The following is a 17174-nucleotide window of genomic DNA, read 5'->3' on the forward strand; positions in this document are numbered from 1 at the left end:
TGGTTACCTGATTTCGGTGATAAACCATTGCTCCCTTTGTCTCATTCAAACTACCCCGCAAGGCTTTGATACAAGAGAACAGCATCCAACACATTACCCCAGCCATGATCCAGCTACCCAGCAGCAGTGTCAAGATGACCACGTTTATTGTTCCTAGCGCCCCAGAGGATCCACAACGACTGTGCTTGGGACCTACCAGTGTAGTTTTTAAGTTTGTGTCGTTAAGAACAAATTCGACTACCTGTACACCCTCAAGACTTACTGTCTCTTGGATTCTCTCATCCAAGTCAATGCCGTGTCCTCTGAAAGCGTCCACAATCTCGAGTTCCGTTTCGTATAGTTCTGACTCCAGGTGATACAGTGCTAAATCGTTGAGATGCACTATCGCTCCTTCAGGAACTTGTAGAAAAACTGTTTGGTTGGGTAGCTGCACTTCGGTAGCTGTATCATGCCTGTCATATGTTATTGTAACCGTTAACTGTGGTGTGCTGACCAGCCATTCTTTCCCACCTGCTCAACCTGGGGTTCGTTAACCTCACTTTTGCTCGTCACTGTGGCTTTACACTTTTCAGTGGCAGCCCCCTTTCTGATACCACACAACCTCTGAGTTGTGTCCCTAAGGAATGGCTTACTTGGGCATACCCAGTGGATATCCTTGGTTGATATACACAGTTCCAGGTTTGGAACAAGATACAAATTTGGATCATCCTCCTGGTAAGCTACGAGCGGTGGGGTGGTCAACTTCACATGCATGTCCCCCCTCCAGAAGCCAACGTTCGATATAGACTTGAGTCTATAGATATCCTTGCCACTCACGATGGGAAGGTTCAACAGGAAACCTATTTCCTTGGCTTCAGGGTTGACATGTATAGGAATGGCACTGCCTAGACTGTATGCAAAATGTACCTGTAATGGCTGCACCATCTCAGAAGTGGTTGTCCTAAGTACTTCTTCTACTAAGGACAGTGGAACCAAGTAAGTTGGAATCTGTCCCATGGCTAAGCTAGTTATCGTGGCACTAAGCTCCCTAAGCAAATCCTGCATCAGCATCCTGACCTGTTGCACGTAAGCATAATCCCACTGTAACACGTCGACAATCCTGCCCACGGTGTGGAGGGTGTTATTTAACACTGCTGCATGAAGGTTTACTGCTAATATTGTGCCCTGTAAGGTTTTCCCTAGGCTTTCCAGCCGCTGCTGCTGTTGATACAGCCTGTCCTGAATTTCTGGCATTTCCTTAAGTAACCCAGACACCTGCCTTCTCAGGGTGGTCAGGGTGACAGTGTAAGCAGCAAACAGACCAGCTGAAAATAGCGAGCCCACGGCGGAGGCCGCAGCAATCAGACCCCCCAAGAACCTTTTGGGGCGGCTGAGGCCTGTCATCTCCTCCTGGCTGACTGTTGCCTTCCTCAGCTGGCGGAGCATGTGTATAGTGTCTAGCTGGGCATGCCATACAGCATCCTTAGCCCACTGCCTGCCATGATGGGACACCCTACTGTTCATGTTGATGTGCTTCCGAAACACATCACTTGGGTCCAGCCGCACATACACTCGCTGAGTATATGTTCTGCAATTTGTTAACAACAATCCGGGAGCGTCCTGCAGGACTATGCCGGTAGGAGGACCGGGTTCCACAACTTCAAGGGGCTGTGTCGAAGCGATCCACAGCACTGTCAGGACCAGCCGTGGCAGTTTTAGGATTCCCATTCTGGAACACAGATGAGGCACATGGTACAGTTCCACTATAATTTTGAATATATTTTCCTAGGAGGACCTACACTACAGTACCTAACTACCTGCAGCTACAAAGGGGCACCCCCCTCTTGATCGGGTTTAGACTTTTAACCCTATTCTGTGTCCTCCGGCGCCATTTGAGGTGGGCGATACAACCGGAGGTGGTTGCGATGCACCCACTTATAGACCAGAGATTGCCTTCCTTTTTCAATCCGAATTCGATAAGCTACCGGTGATACCTTATCGACAATCTCGTGGGGTCCTGTCCAACTGGGTAAGAATTTCCGGGCCACCCCTGTGGGTTTGGCAAATTGGAAGTACAGGACCTTGTCTCCTACTTGGAGTTCCTGGTTAACTGCCTTTCGGTCATAGTATGCTTTCCTACCCTCTGCACTCCTTCCCAGATTGTTCTGGGCAAAAGCAAAGGTTGCCTGCAGATGTGCTTGCTGACACATACTGATGGGCCGTAGCAGCCCCCGTCGTGCTCAGGTCCTCCACCCCATAAAGACAGTGTAGGGGAAGAGTCATCTTCCGACCTGTCATCATCTCAAAAGGTGGGACCCCCGTAGAGCAATGGGGCGTGGCTCGGATGGCCATCAGAACCAGGGGCAGCTTAATGTCCCAGTCCCTACTGCTGGTGGAGACAAACTTTTTGAGCATACTAACCACCGTTCGGTTTGCCCTTTCTGCCTGGCCCGAGGATTGAGGGTGGTAGGAGATATGCAACTGGGCCTTGACCCCAAGCATATTCCACAGGGTTGCCATTACTGTAGCTGTGAAATGGGTTCCCCGATCCGAGTCCACGGTCAGGGGGAGTCCCCATCGACTGAACACATGGTTCACCAACAGCACTGCAGTTGTCTCTGCCGTGTCGTTGGGTGCTGGGAGGCACTCAATCCATTTTGTGAATGCACACGTAACCGTGAGGAAATATTTGTTCCCTCTGGATGACCTCACCAGCGGCCCCACCCAATCCATTTGTAGATTGGACCAGGGGAATGTCATGCCCTTTTTCTGGAGTGGTGCACGGTGCAAGGGCCGTGATGGTTGGAACTGGCTACACGTCAGACACCCCTTTACATACGCGGCGATGTCTTGGCCCATGTGAGGCCAGAATGCCACCTGCTGGATAGTGTCGTACGTGGCCTTGATTCCCCGGTGACCCCCACAGGGCTCGTCATGAGCGTGTTGGATCATGACCCCCCGATGGCAGCGGGGAACTACCCACTTTGGGACACCTTGTGCAACTGGTACACAAACCAACAACCCCTTTATAATTTTTAGGTTGTCTTTCACCTCTGCCAGCTCCTTCAACTCTGGAGACTGGCTCAGCACCTGCTCCGAAAGAGGTTGACGCACTGGGTCAGCGATATGCTGATACATTAGCCCAATTGCTGGGTCCTGTTTCTGCATTTCCGCAAGATCGGTGTTAAAACCCTGTGACCCAAGCACTACAGATTGAGGGTCAGCTCCGACATCCTGTCTAGCCCTGCTTCGGGTGACCGCCTTGACCTCAGCCACGGTTTCTGGGGGTAGCCATTCCTGCTGGAACTGCCAGGGTTCACCCTCTAAGGCGCCAGATTTAGCCAGCCGGTCGGCCTCATCATTCCCGTCTTTGTCGAGTCTCTTCACCTGGGAGTGTCCCTTCACCTTCCTCCAGTAAACCATCATTCCAGCCTCGGTCGTGAGCTTGTCACTGGCCAGGAACAACTCTTTGTTCTTTACTTCCTTGCCCCGGGCATTTTTCATGCCGTTACCCTTCCAATACGGAAGATGGGACACGAAGCTATGTCGGGCGTAGTTCGAGTCACTACAGATGACAAATTGTTTAAGGCCATTTGTCAGGGCCTGCTGGAGGGTGATCAGCACCCCAGCTACTTCCGCATACTGACTAGTCTTTGGTCCTAGCTTATAGCGGGTCGGCCCACAGGGAGTATTGTCTTGCCAGACTACTCCTACCCCTGCTAGCACCTGCTGTTTGTGGCGAAAAGAGCAACCGTCAACATAGGCCATGGGTAAGCCCTGGCCCACGTTTTCATCGTAGTACCGGTGATTGTTCGGTAGCTCAGCAGCGGGAATTGTTTCTGGAGCTTCCATCTCAGTGTCACAGCCGTGACACACTTGGCCCAAAGCCAGGCCCTGTCCCAGGTACATTTTCTTGCTCTGTGCATAACGTACCTCTATCTCATAGCCTTGTAGGGCCATCATCCATGCCACAATCCTGCTATTTGACACCCTGCCCGCTTTGAGTCTCTGGCTATGCAGGAATGTCACAGGTTGGTGGCAGGTTTCGATGATGATCTTTTGTCCCCCTACATAACTACGGAAGTGTTCTACCGACCAGACCGTAGACAACAGGGCCTTCTCGCAGTCCAAGAACTTTTGCTCCACTGGGTTCAGGGCTCGACTGGCATACGCCACCACCCTTCGCTCTTGGTCATATTCCTGACTCAGAGCAGCCCCAAGGCAGTGCTCTGAGAACCCTGCTTCAAGGTAGAAGACCTTATTTTTGTCAGGGTAGGCCAAGCACGGCGCACTACCGAGTCTGCGCTTCAGCTCCATCACAGCCTGTTCTGAGGAAGGTCCCCACTCAAAGGGCACGTCTTTCTGCAGCAGCTTGTGGAGGGGCCTTGCTATTTCAGCGTAATCCTCAATGAACTGCCGGGAATAATTACATACTCCCAGAAAGCTGCGCAGTTCAGACAGGTTAGTGGGCGACTTCATATTCTGGATAGCTTGGACTCTGCTGGACTGTGGCTGTATGCCTTGGGCTCCAACCAATAGTCCCACGTACTCCACTTGGGTCCTACACCACTGTCCCTTAGCCAGAGACAGTTTGGCCCCTGCACGGGAGAGCTGGGTCAACACATGCCTGATCTCGGCCATGTGTTCTTCCCAGGTCTGACTCCGCATCAGAATATTGTCCACATAGACCAGGTTGCCCCTGGCGGCTGCATCACTCATGGCTTTGTGCAGAAATATGTTGAACTCCGCTGGGGAGTTGGAATACCCAAAGGGGCATCGATTCCAGGTGAACTGCCTGTTTCCAAAGGAAAAGGCCAGTTTGTACTGGTCTGTCGGTTCTACCTTAAGGGTCCAGAACCCATTGGCCACATCCACTGTGGTGAAATATTTTGCTGTTGTCACCTTGGCTAACTCCTGATCTAGGTAGATCATTGGCCATCGTGACAAAGGAACCTGTTTATTCAACTGCCGGTAGTTAATGGTCAGACGCCACTTACCATTGGGTTTCAGCACCGGCCACAGTGGGGAGTTATAAGTGGAGTTACACTCCCTTATGATCTGACGCTCTAGTAGAGCATCCAACGTCTGCTTTATGTACTCGTATGCCGTGAGGGGAATGCGATACTGCCTGACATAGGTTGGGCGGGCGCCAGGGGCCGTAGGAATGCGCACTGTGTGCAAATCCGTCACCCCGCAGTCATAGGCGTCCCGTGCAAACACTTCCTGGAAATCCTGGAAGATCTGATGCAGCTGCTGACGCTGGTTTTCCGTTTCCAGGGCATCTGCCTTACCAACCTGATCCTGTACCTGCTCTAGGAACCCCGCTTTTGACGGCATGGCGGTATCCCGGGTCGCACTCTCGGCTGAGTGGTCCGTCGGAACCCCTGCGTGTACTGTATACACAACCATCTCATCCTTATCGCTAAGGTCCACTCTGCACACCTCCTGGTTGCAGAATCCCTCTATTGGCATAATTGCAATCATCTGCCGGGGGTAGGTGTAGTACACCTGCTCGGTCCCCCCCTCCCTGGCCAAGGGACCAGGGAGCTGCCCCAGTACTGGGATGGCCAGTTCGAAATCATAGAACCCATTGTCAATTACCAGTCCCATGTCAGTGCGAGCAGGGATTTTGACATCTTGTTTTGCTATGTTTTGCACCAACAGGCAGGTGGCTCGGCCATTCCTTTCCAGTCTGGGGGTACCACAGACTGCTAGGTTCAGTCTGATAAACTGAGCTGATGGTTGGAAGAAAACCATCTCAGCATCCATCCTCTGTCCCTTCTTTAGGACAAGGCGTACCGGAAACCCTGCTGTTGACGCAGGAACGATCAGGTCCGATTCGTTTACTACCTGGCAGGCCTGAGGAATCGTCTGACCTGACCGAATGTTCTCGGGGTCGCCGCTTAGAGAGTGGGCATCTGGGTTCACCCGTGTCCACAGCACACTGTTTACTGTGTCCAGCTGGGCGCCCAGTCGAACCAACAGGTCTGCACCAATACAGACCGAATGGGTCAGCTGAGGTGCTACCTGGAAGTAGTGAGCAAACTTCCTTTTTCCGATGGAGATGGAAGCTGCACAGCTTCCTTTGCTCCAAATGGACCTATGAGGTGGGGGTGCCCACCACAGACCCTGTGATTGCGTCACCAGGGTCACCTGACGGCTTCGCGACAGGTCCTCGAACAGACCTTCACTGATTATGGACTTCTCAGAGCTGAGGCTGAGAATTACATCATCAACCTGCACTTCTGCCACCTGGACCCCTCCCACCACCATGGGGTGGTAGTCCTTGTCCCCCTGAGGTACCAGGGCGCACAGAAAGGACTCCCATTCATTACCGGACAGGGAGATCCACTCTTCTTCAGGGATGAAAAAGGGGTGTGCTTTACCTGGCGGGTCAAGCAGCTGCTCCGAGCACTGCTCCTGTAGTTGGGAGACCGTGGGAGTGCTGGCCTGGGCAGGACTTCCCTGTAGTTTTGGAAAGCAAGAAGAGACATTTATTTCTCGTCCAGAGGAACCAGGCGAATCCTCCAACTCAGCTATGGTGTTCAGTGGGCACTGTGTGATCACAGCATAACCACTGAACCCCCCTTTTTGCTGTACGACAGGCTTAGGGTGCTTGACCTGAGCCCACAATTTTCCACGCTGGCAGTCCACCAGAGGCTCCAGCCTGTCAAGCAGGTCTTGGCCAATGAGTAGTGGCTCTGTTTTAAACCTAGAGATGTAAACAGGATGCACCACGTTCATTGGCCCGAACCTAAGTGCCACCCACACTCGGTGTGTGATCCTGGCATGATCCTGGGTATAGCTGGAAATATCTATCTTACACGGTTCTACCTTAAGTCTGATGCCTTTTCCTTTCGCTACTCGTTTGAGCTCGCTGAGTAGATCAGCTGACATCAAACTAATTTCAGCCCCAGTGTCAACCAGTGCTTCTCTATCTAAGACGTTTTCAAGAGAAACCTTGATATAAATACGCCTTGCTTTGCCTTTCTGGCTGAGATTCCCTAAGAATTGTTGGAAGCCTGCCTTTTCTTTGACTTCAGGGGCGGGGTCAGCGCCCAACTCAGAGTCACAGCCTTCTTCCAGGCAGGAACCCTCCCACCCAATCAGATAGACTGAGGGAGGGGTTTGGGATGGATCCCCGCCTCCTCCAGTGAGAAGGGGCGTGGTCCCACTAAGCTCATTCACGCTTCCGGCATTCAGTGCGGAAGGTTTACCCTGTCCTGATCTCTCAAGCAGGGCTTGTTCAAGCCTGGCCAGGCGGGTTGCAGTCGACTCCCTTCGTCCAGCCTTCTGATAGGCTCTGCCTGTGCCCTTGCCTTCCCCGTAGCGCTCACGGCGGCTCTGACGCTTAGTGCGGTCCTGCCTGCCTATTTTGCGCCGGGGCTTAGCGGGCTCAGGAACCTCAGCTCCCTCGAGCTGAGGCGAGTCGTCAACCCTGCTGGCTTTAGTGGCGAACACGGCCGTTTTAGCAGGTTTTCGCTCTGAGGAAGCAGAGACTTCAGCTCCCCAGGCTTTTTGAGCCAACCTTCTAATGTCAGCCATTTTCATCGCTTTTGCATCAGTGTGCATCACAATCATTTTCCTGATTGAGGGATGCAGATTAGCAATGAATAAACCTTTGAAATTCACGTTCTCTTCGCAACCCTCTTCATTCCGCCCTGCAAAATAAGTGCGCCTAAGCCTCTCATAATAGTCGCGAGGGGCTTCAGCTTTTTCGTGCTTAATATGGTGCGCAGCGGCCACGGCAGCTATGGGATCGATAAAAGCCGAAAATTCTCCGATCATTGCCTGACACAGCTCCTCAAAGCTATTACAGACCTCCGGTCCTTGTCTAGACATCCACTCGTGGACCGCTCGGCTAGTAGTTTTCCTTACTAACATAGCCTTTTCCTGTTCGGACGCTCCGGGCATAAACTGCAAAGTATGTCTCAGCTCATCGATGTAGGTTTCCACATTATTCCCTGACACTGACGGGTCAAACCTTTCTACATCTTTGGCTAACTGCCTCAGGGAGTGGAGGTTAATTTTTACGGTTTCTCCGCGGGCAGGGGGACGGCCGTGATCAGGAGCAGGGGGTCTATGCCTGAATTGCATCGCCCTTGCGTCTCGCGCAGGACTCGGCGATCTCCCCCATGCCGATCCGACCACAGACCCTGGCCGGGAGAAACCTCCTCCCGGCGCGCTGGGTGAGCGCTCCGGGCTGCTAGGTGGGCTGGCATGCAAGTGGGATCTAGCCTGTTTTGCTTCCAGTACGGCAGCATCTAACTCCTTTTGCCTTTCCTGGCTGAGCTCATTTAAACGCTCAATTTCTTTTTCTTTTTCTTTCAAGCTCGCTTCCAGGTCTCTCCTAGCTACCTCAGCCGCAGTTTCTCTAGCAGACAGGTCATCTAATTTACCTAAAACTTCCCTGAGTCTGTCTTCACTTTCCTCATTTTTCACTCTCTTTTCTCTGATTATATCCAACAACTCAACTCGCTCCGCCTTATATCTTTCTAGCTTTCCCTGAAGCTTTTGAAACTTTGTCAGCTCGGACAAAGACAGTTCCAGCTGTTTAGCTAGATTTAAGGCGAAACTCGATAGGACCTGAACTGCGTTCACGGACCCTCCTGTGTTAAGCTGGTTCGCTACCTTAGCTACTAAATCTACTTGCAGCTTCTCAATATCATCAAAGTTCAACTTTTCGATACCGCTCCAGTAACCAGGATTGTCGTCGCTAGAAATAGTACTTATAAGCGACTCCACTTCAGACATTTTAGCAGCCATTGTCATTACGTCAGAGAAACTTTAAGAGTATTACTTTTTTTTCTTTTACCAAAATACAGTATGGAATCTAAACACCCGAGCAGATGGATTTCCAATCAGTACACGTTACACTAAACGCTAGAAAACAGGGGGATTTCTTTACGCAGTTATCAGCACACCCGGTATTCGCGTATAGAAGCCGCGGTGCTGTGCTGAACTTGAACTCACAGCAATATCAGTTATTCTGTGCGATTGATTCTCATTTCATTCTAAACTCGCCCACCCAGGGACGCCATTAAATGTAGTGGTTTGATGGGTTTACTGAGACAATTATCAATTGTAGCAGTAATCACGAGGTTGTTCGTTGGGGCTTTTAGAAAATCAATCGTCAGAACAACTAACAACGCACACACACGGGTTCAATACACGAGATACATTTATTAATATAAACTGTGCACCAAACATATACTAGTCTGCCTGGATACGAGCGGCAGACCTTACTGTGAGGGTTATCAATATACAAGGTATATAATCTCGAAGAGATGCAAACACAAAGAGATACACAACAGAGAATATATGTCAATATATATCGTTCTGTTACCAAATCGCTAATCAGTGTTATTACCCACTGTTACTCTAAACTCGGAAGTAAATACATTACTCATGAATTAAATTGATAACAACTTGTGTTGAGGTACAATTAAATTCTCGAGACGCAATGTAGAACATGGGGTTTACTTATCCACTGTGTTTGGATTTGGAATTTCCCGGCACGAACACCAAACCAGCTGACAGGCTCTGTTGCAGCGGTTGTCCAATGGGCGTTGTGTCGGCGTCCTCTGGCTACCGGCCAACCAGTCGAGGTGCAGCTCGGAGTAGGACGGGCGGAGGAATCTGACTGCGGCGCGCAGGGCAGTCGTTGCTCCGAGGGGATCTACCAGCAGTCCGGCTGGCTAGTAGAAAGTCTCTATGCACAGAGTGTGACCGCGAGTCCTCATAAGTCACTCTTTTGCCTGGGAAGAAGCTGGTTCGTTCCCGGTCCAGCGCTGCTTCTGAATAAGCTATTCAGGTTGTCGACGAGGGTCCAACTGTAGGCTGCCGTTGATCAAGCGGAGCATTCACGTTGGTAGAATTCTGAATACGTACGGGATCCTCGGCCTCGAGCTTAGAACAAAGTCCAAGTCCTTTTGCAGACAACAGCAGTTGTCACGTGATTGTCTCTGAGGATGCGTGAAAATGGCCAAGGAGAGCCCAGAACTGAGCTTGCGCTCCCTTTTTGATCAAGACCCAGATGTGTGCTGATTGGTTGAGAGTTTGGCGGGCATTGGAGACCCACGTGGTATTACCACGCCCTGCCAGTCCCTGATTGGTTGGTCAAGGTGAGATATAAGTCACTTACTCTTGACACTTAGAAATGCAGTCCAGATGTCCATTCGGCACTCCCTAGACAGATAGGCGCCAGTGGATGACCATTGATCATGAAAGCCAGGCTTAGCTAATTGCATCCCCGTCTGGGAGCTTGCTTCTTATCAAAAGAAAAACATCTTAAATCAGCTTGCATGAATTCTTTCTCTGTGGCTGCACCACAGAGATGGAGGGTGAGATGGGGCCTCCTTTAGGAGCATACCAACGCTTAATTCTGTCTTATTAACAAGCATTGCCACTACAATAGTTTAAAGAAAAAATACACACCAGTCTTCCATTTCTCCCTAAACATTTTAAGCATGAAATTTTTATGAAACGGTACCCAAATATGTGATTGCTGTATAGAATGAATTTTAATTTTTAAAAATTATTTAACACGAAAATTAAGCTGTTTACATCTTCCGCCTGAGAACAGTCACCCGTTGCTACCCAACGCAGAAACAAAGCCACTAACTAGCAAAGAGAGGACATTAGCTAGCCAATATGATAAAGAAATAAATAATTATTTTGTTTATTTCTTTTGCACATTTATTTGAACATTTCCATCGATTGTACAAGCACTTGGAAACTGTCCAATCCCTAGTTCATCAAGCATTTACCGGTCTGGTGCCGGTCTGTGTCTTCTAGGATATAATGCCAGCGAACTCTTGTTTTTATGTCCACTATAACTACGCTGGGCAAACGTTCCGAGGTCAAATTCTTCCAGCACGGGGGTACCTTTAATGCGGAGACGACGGCACCGAATTTTTTTGGCGCGCCTTCTCTTTAAAGCCCTGGCCAAATATGAAGACAGTACGTACAGTTATAATTCAAACGGAATTAAAAACTACACATCCCAGTTACCATGGTGGTGCTTGTGATCATTGCGTTTAACCAACGAAACAGGGCGAAAAATCAGTCACATGACTTTGGGGCAGAGTTTCGAAAGCTTAACCTATCAGCAACAAAGCGAAATTTACACGATAGACTACCTCAAACTGTCAGTTACACGACTGTGTATGGCGCTTAAGCCACTCCTATTTGGCATTTTAGTTATGGAGGCGAGAAGACGCCCCCCCCCCCCCCTCTCTGGGTGTCTGATTTGCCGCCATCTTTAACTGTTCGGTGTCCGAATCGGAGTAGCTACGCGTACGAAATAAAGTTAATCCCAACTACAAAACATATATTTTTGTGGTAAGAGGGCGCAAAACATCAGTATTTACTGCTATTAATTACTGTACGATTTATAGTTGAAATCTGAGCCTAGATATAAAGTTAGATATAAAGTTAAAATCTCGACAAAGCAATGTAGGAAATACAGAGAAAATAAATCCTTTCTGACATCTAAAATCAGTTTCGATCAAGGTCTCTAAAACGAACAAGAAAAAGAGGATTTTCGGAGGGCAATTACGCTGTGTTTATATAGAATAACTGATTTATGAGCAATCTAATTTCTTGTTCGTTTAAAACAGTGAAATGTAGGCTGCAAAAGATCGCACCAGAAACAGCACTCTCTCTGCCTGTCATAGACGTTCAGGAAAGGCTGATTGAAGTCATGTCAAGTACAATAATTCAGTGATCAATAATAACAGTTGTAGGACAGTATATAAGGAGGATAAGGATTTTGAAGTTGACTCGAAATCTGATAGGTAACCAGTGCAAGGACTTGAAAACAGGTGTAATGCATCCCTGATAGGATTCTTGCTGTCATATTCTGAACATATTGAAGATTGCTCAGTGTGGATTTAATTTCCCCAGTGAACAGGATGTGCATTTATTAATTCTAGAAAAAAAGCCTTTCTTGATTTCTCTAGTTCCCTTTAAAATAAACTATTAATCCACAATGCAGAGTATTACATGGCCAGTATTTACACATGATATTTGTGATTTAAAGAAATTAACACAAGCAGCTTTTGGAGATTTAAGTGTTGGCTGAGTTATTGCAGGATAAAAGACTAGAGATGTTGGCAAGAAGAAGATAATTTGGGGAAAGCTGAGGAATACACTTATAACAAGAACACTTCCTAATGGGGTTAGGCATACTTTTGATGAAGATGATGAAGTTAACAGACTATATGTTTACATAGATACTGAAATAAGGATTGTATTTTAGATTATGTGTAGTTGCTGGCATTGAACTGTGTGTTGGATGCACATGAATTGAAGGAATGGGCAAACATAGCTGATGCGGATCCACAGAGCCAGCATATTAAGATGTTTATACTTAGAGGCAATTTGTTTAAATAACTAGGTATGGATACTGATGTGCAAGAGAGGTGGAAAGGCTGTTTCCTTAAGCCAGCACTATAAAATATTTTATTCTCAGTGAGATGCTGCCATTTCATCGTGGGTTTCTAACACTGTGTATAGTTCCATCCACACAGTGCCTTTACTTCCATCCATTTCTAATCTCTTTATCCAGTACAGAGGATTTGGAGCCTATCCCAGTAAGCAACGGACACAAGGCAGAATACACTCTGGACATAGCGCCAGTCCGTCACAGGACAGACAGACACAAACACACACACACCAGGGCCAGTTTTCCCATAAACCAATTAACTTACCAGTATGTTTTGGAGTGCGAGAGGGAGTCATATCACACATATGGAGAAAAACCATGTAACCCAGAGAGAACATGTAAACCCCACACACACAGGATGGCAGGAATTGAACCTAGGACCCCAGTGCTGCAAGATAGCAATGCTAACCATTTCGCCACCATTATAAATGGATGGATATCTTAGTTATCTTTCTAGTTCACAGGTTTGCATGCATGATTTAATTTTGAAAGCCACTGAGACATCAGGTACTACTGTTGTATTTATGAAAAAGAAACAAAACAAAAAACATACTAACAACTGTGCCATCCTACTCCTTAGTTAATACATTTTATTATTCATAAACAGTTAACATTGTTAGCAAAATATTTTGAATTATATTTAACCCTATTTTTTCTTTAGTTTTGTATTTAACTTATTATATGATAGTCAGACTTAATGTATATTTGAACAATGAAAATATATTTTTACAAGATGCGGGGGAAAGTGCAACAGCTTATTACAGTGCTAAATTTAATATTATTGATTGCTAATAGTTTATGCTAACACCTAACTTTCTTAATTAGATGTATTTAAAACAGTGAACTAAGTGTAACATACTATTCAGAAATACAATCGAAAATAGTTTTGTGGTGTTTGTATGGATGAAACGTTTCTAAAATGTATAACGTAACAAAATTAAAGACGATTAAAATCTGTAATCTTTCCACTTGTAATGTCATTAAACAGAACAACACGTTTCTGGTTTGTTTTAATTAGTATTAGTTAGTAGTTAGTAGTTTTAATTTAATTAGTATTTCAATTCGCACTGATTCACTTGCGAAGATATGGACTTAAGAATATTCGTGCCTGGTCAAAAAATGGCATTAAGCACTTAAAATTAATATGGTTAATAATAGTAAACTGTTACATGCTGTAACAAGATCGGTTAAACTGCGAAGAAAATGCTTTCAGAGAAAATGTTTCAGGTGTGAAGAATATAGATCTCCAATGCAATTTCAACCAAACCTGTTCCCACACACCCTGCCCCCACTACCATTAGAATATACACAAAGCACTGAAATCTTTCGAGCTAATGATCAGGTGACCCGAGAGAGAGCGAGAGAAACACCAAGGGGTGCGGAACCAGGGAACTATTTACATGGAAAACGGGCGATCTCCCCAGACTGTCCGCCCGTTTCACTGTTACCTGGATACCTCTTTATTTAGAACTCACTAACGCTGATTTTTAGTTTCGAAGGATTCAAGTACGGTTTTAGATGAAAGGCAGCGACCTTAATCAAGCCCAAATCATAATTGAACCCATTCAGAGCCTACATTACATTTTAGCGTTTCATTCTGAGCAGAAGACCCTCACACCTGAAGAAGGCTTGCGTTTTCTCTCTTCTCTTTTAAGCATGTGTACAATGTGTAATACAATTACAATGTGTAATTACAATGCGAATCGTATGAGGGTGGGGGGGAGGTGTCTTTCGCTGGAAATCTCGCCTGCTTCTACTTTACGAGTACAACCCCCTCTCTGCCGGAGTGCTGGCTGTGACGAATTAAACCGGTTTCACAGGTTTCAATCACAGACCATGTGACATGGGAGTCAGGAAACTAACACACAGCGCCACCGGATTTGATAACACTATAAAAACGCTATAAAATAATGTGACTAGGCACAGAACAAGTTTACAGCACAGTACAATAATAAATGCTGACCATGACTTTAGAAGCATAAATTGCCTTACACTCAATTTAAACACAAGCTGTCTTTAGCCCTCTAAGCTGGTTCATACAGAAATGTAGAGATCCAGGCTCAGAACACACAGCTTCATTAGCGAATACATATGCAGGACAACTAGAGAAGACGTTTTACAGAGGATGGATTTTTAGAAACATCCCATCAGTGACATCACTGAAGTCAACTCCTAGGTACTGTAACTGTCGTGTGGATAGTTTCACAAGAATCAGACAAAGGTTTAAGCATCGCTTGTTCTAGATAAAACTGCAAAAAAACCAACAACAACCCATAATGTACTTCTTTGCGGCTCTGTTTGCCCAAATCATATATTCACAACGTGAAATCTAGAAAATAATATTACGTAACCAAAATCCGCAATATGGAAACAGAACCTGTGTAATTGTTGATAGATGATGTACTCGTAACATTTTTTCAAGACGAACTACAACATTTAAAAAATGACTTGTATGTACTTGATATCTCTAATCAATCCACGGGTCCCAGCACAAAACGAAACTAAAACGCATACCGTTTCGCGCTTCTTATTAGTTGCTCAAAAGTAATTTGACCGTATGAAATGCATAATATAAACCTAGAAACATATACGTGAGCAGTACTTAAGCACTGTAGTATCGGTGTTAAGACATACCTCTCAAATACTGTAAATCAAGTTAAAAATATCTCAAGACCGATTCTGGTCATAATGAAACCATGTTTCGTGTATGTTTTCTTTAAAGTACCGAGACCAGCCATATACTGTATGTTTATGTTCCAAAATTAATATCGTTTATGGCCTTCACACGCGTTGCAGTATGCTCTTATTCTTTTTATGCTCAGCTACTAAGATTTCCCTTCAGTGGTAAAATTAGATATGAATATTCAATACTTAAACGGGCACAGTTAAGACATTAAATATACATATACATACTGTATACATTACAGTTTTCATATGGTAATATGTTTATGTTCCTAAATCAATCTCTTTTATGAGCATGTGAAAGGCATGGTGAAGCGATTCTCAAAAATTACTGTACTTTGCATGATTGGAAACAAATGCGTGATTGCGAAATGCTGTGGTGTTACTTTTACAAAGATGGTCAATGAAAAAAAAAATGTTGACCAGGGCAATACTTTGAGTTTACACTTACAGCTTGTCCAAGGTCATTCATTATTAATACTATTAGTAATATCTTCGTTAAAGACTTTGATGGCCACAGCTCAAACATGAGAGGTTGAGCTTTATTAGCTCCACCTTGCGGAAATTCCGGATACTATTATTTTGCTTGTCGTATTATAGGAGAATTTACGGTAACTCGCGATATTTACCGGTAGCTTGCGGTAGACTGCGTACAGCGTACCGCAAAATAATGCGGTATCGCCTGCGGATTTTGAATGGCTGCATCTGTAGGCTGCCAAAAGTCTCCGAAACCAAATTTTGATAGCAGAAAATTCTCACTCGTCCAGAAGTTCCCTTGGGACCCAACATCCAGCACAGAGTGGTAAAAAAAAGTCTTTTTTGTAGACGCTTGCAGCGTGCATTGGTGGTTCAGTTGTAGAATTCTCACCTGCCACGTGGGAGGCCCGGGTTCGATTCCCGGCCAATGCAGTGGCTTTTGCAGTTAGCGGCTCCATCACTTGCATCCCCTTTCAACTCGCAACTGAAAACCCACTGAAGCTTAGAAGCTGTGAGCCAGGTCAGTAACCGCATGAGGGTGACCTACAGGGAAAAGCAAAGCTTACAGCTGGAAGCGGTGTTAATGGAGCCAGCAGTGGGACGCTCACCCTGAGGTCTGTGCGGGTCCCAATGCCCCAGTATAGTGACGGAGACGCTGTGTGGTAAAAAGGCGCCGTCTTTTGGATGAGATGTAAATCCGAGGTCATAGCTCTCTGTGCTCATTAATAGTGACCACCAAAACCTTTGACAAAAGCTCTTGGTAATTGATGGTCTTCAATAATGCTTCTCCTTTAGGTACATTTGAAATCAGCTGAAAAATGCTATGAAATGGGGGGGCACTTCAGGCCAGTGTAGGATTTGGGTTACAAGAACCATTAAACAGCACGAGAAAGCCCGTACACTGAATCGCAGGGCTTTCTATTCAAAGAAGGACAAAAGAAACTTCCCTGAATTCCATTTTTTGCAGCACAGAGAGGACAGCAGGCACTAGGCCTGTTAGCTCAGTTGGTTAGAGCGTGGTGCTAATAACGCCAAGGTCGCGGGTTCGATCCCCGTTCGGGCCAGGCAGTCTCCTCCTCTCTTGCCAAAACCCGTTGCTTTCTTGCTGTGGTGAGATTGGTGGTAATGCAAAGACGCCACATACTGCCGACAGACGAGAGTGTTGCGGGAGAAGAGAGAAGTGATGGAAGATTGAAGAGTGTCCTAGGTGGAGCCAAGATGAAGTGTCACAATTGCCTAGGGGAGGATTTCAAATGTTTAAGATGGTAAAAATAACCGGAAATGATCCCCCAGTCCGGCGCAGTCTGACGTACTTCTGTCATATAAAGTGAAAGTAGATGTCGAACTGGAGCCTCACCATTTGCATAAGTGAGGCTCCAGTTATACATCTAGTTTCACTTTAAATGACAAAACTGAAGAGACTTAAAAGAGCTGGAGAGGATTTCTTACAACTTTTGAGCCGGCACAGTTTTCGAAAACGTTTTCTTCACGCTGCACTATACAACACAGACAGCCAAGAGTCTCCAAAACAAAACGAATTGACAGATAGGAGAAAAGTCCCACTCGTCCTAAAGTTCCCAAAATCCAG

At 46.4% G+C, this 17174-nt stretch overlaps 1 non-coding gene across 1 annotated transcript; it reads left to right on the forward strand.

Annotated features, from left to right (window-relative positions):
• The first annotated feature begins 16576 nt into the window (after window positions 1-16576).
• On the forward strand, window positions 16577-16650 carry trnai-aau (transfer RNA isoleucine (anticodon AAU)). Its single transcript has one exon. It is a non-coding gene; the product is annotated as a tRNA-Ile (tRNA).
• The last annotated feature ends 524 nt before the right edge of the window (window positions 16651-17174 follow it).

Source organism: Atractosteus spatula, unplaced genomic scaffold (genome assembly GCF_055471065.1).
Source record: "Atractosteus spatula isolate fAtrSpa1 unplaced genomic scaffold, fAtrSpa1.hap1 Scaffold_8, whole genome shotgun sequence".
Taxonomy (NCBI): domain Eukaryota; kingdom Metazoa; phylum Chordata; class Actinopteri; order Semionotiformes; family Lepisosteidae; genus Atractosteus; species Atractosteus spatula.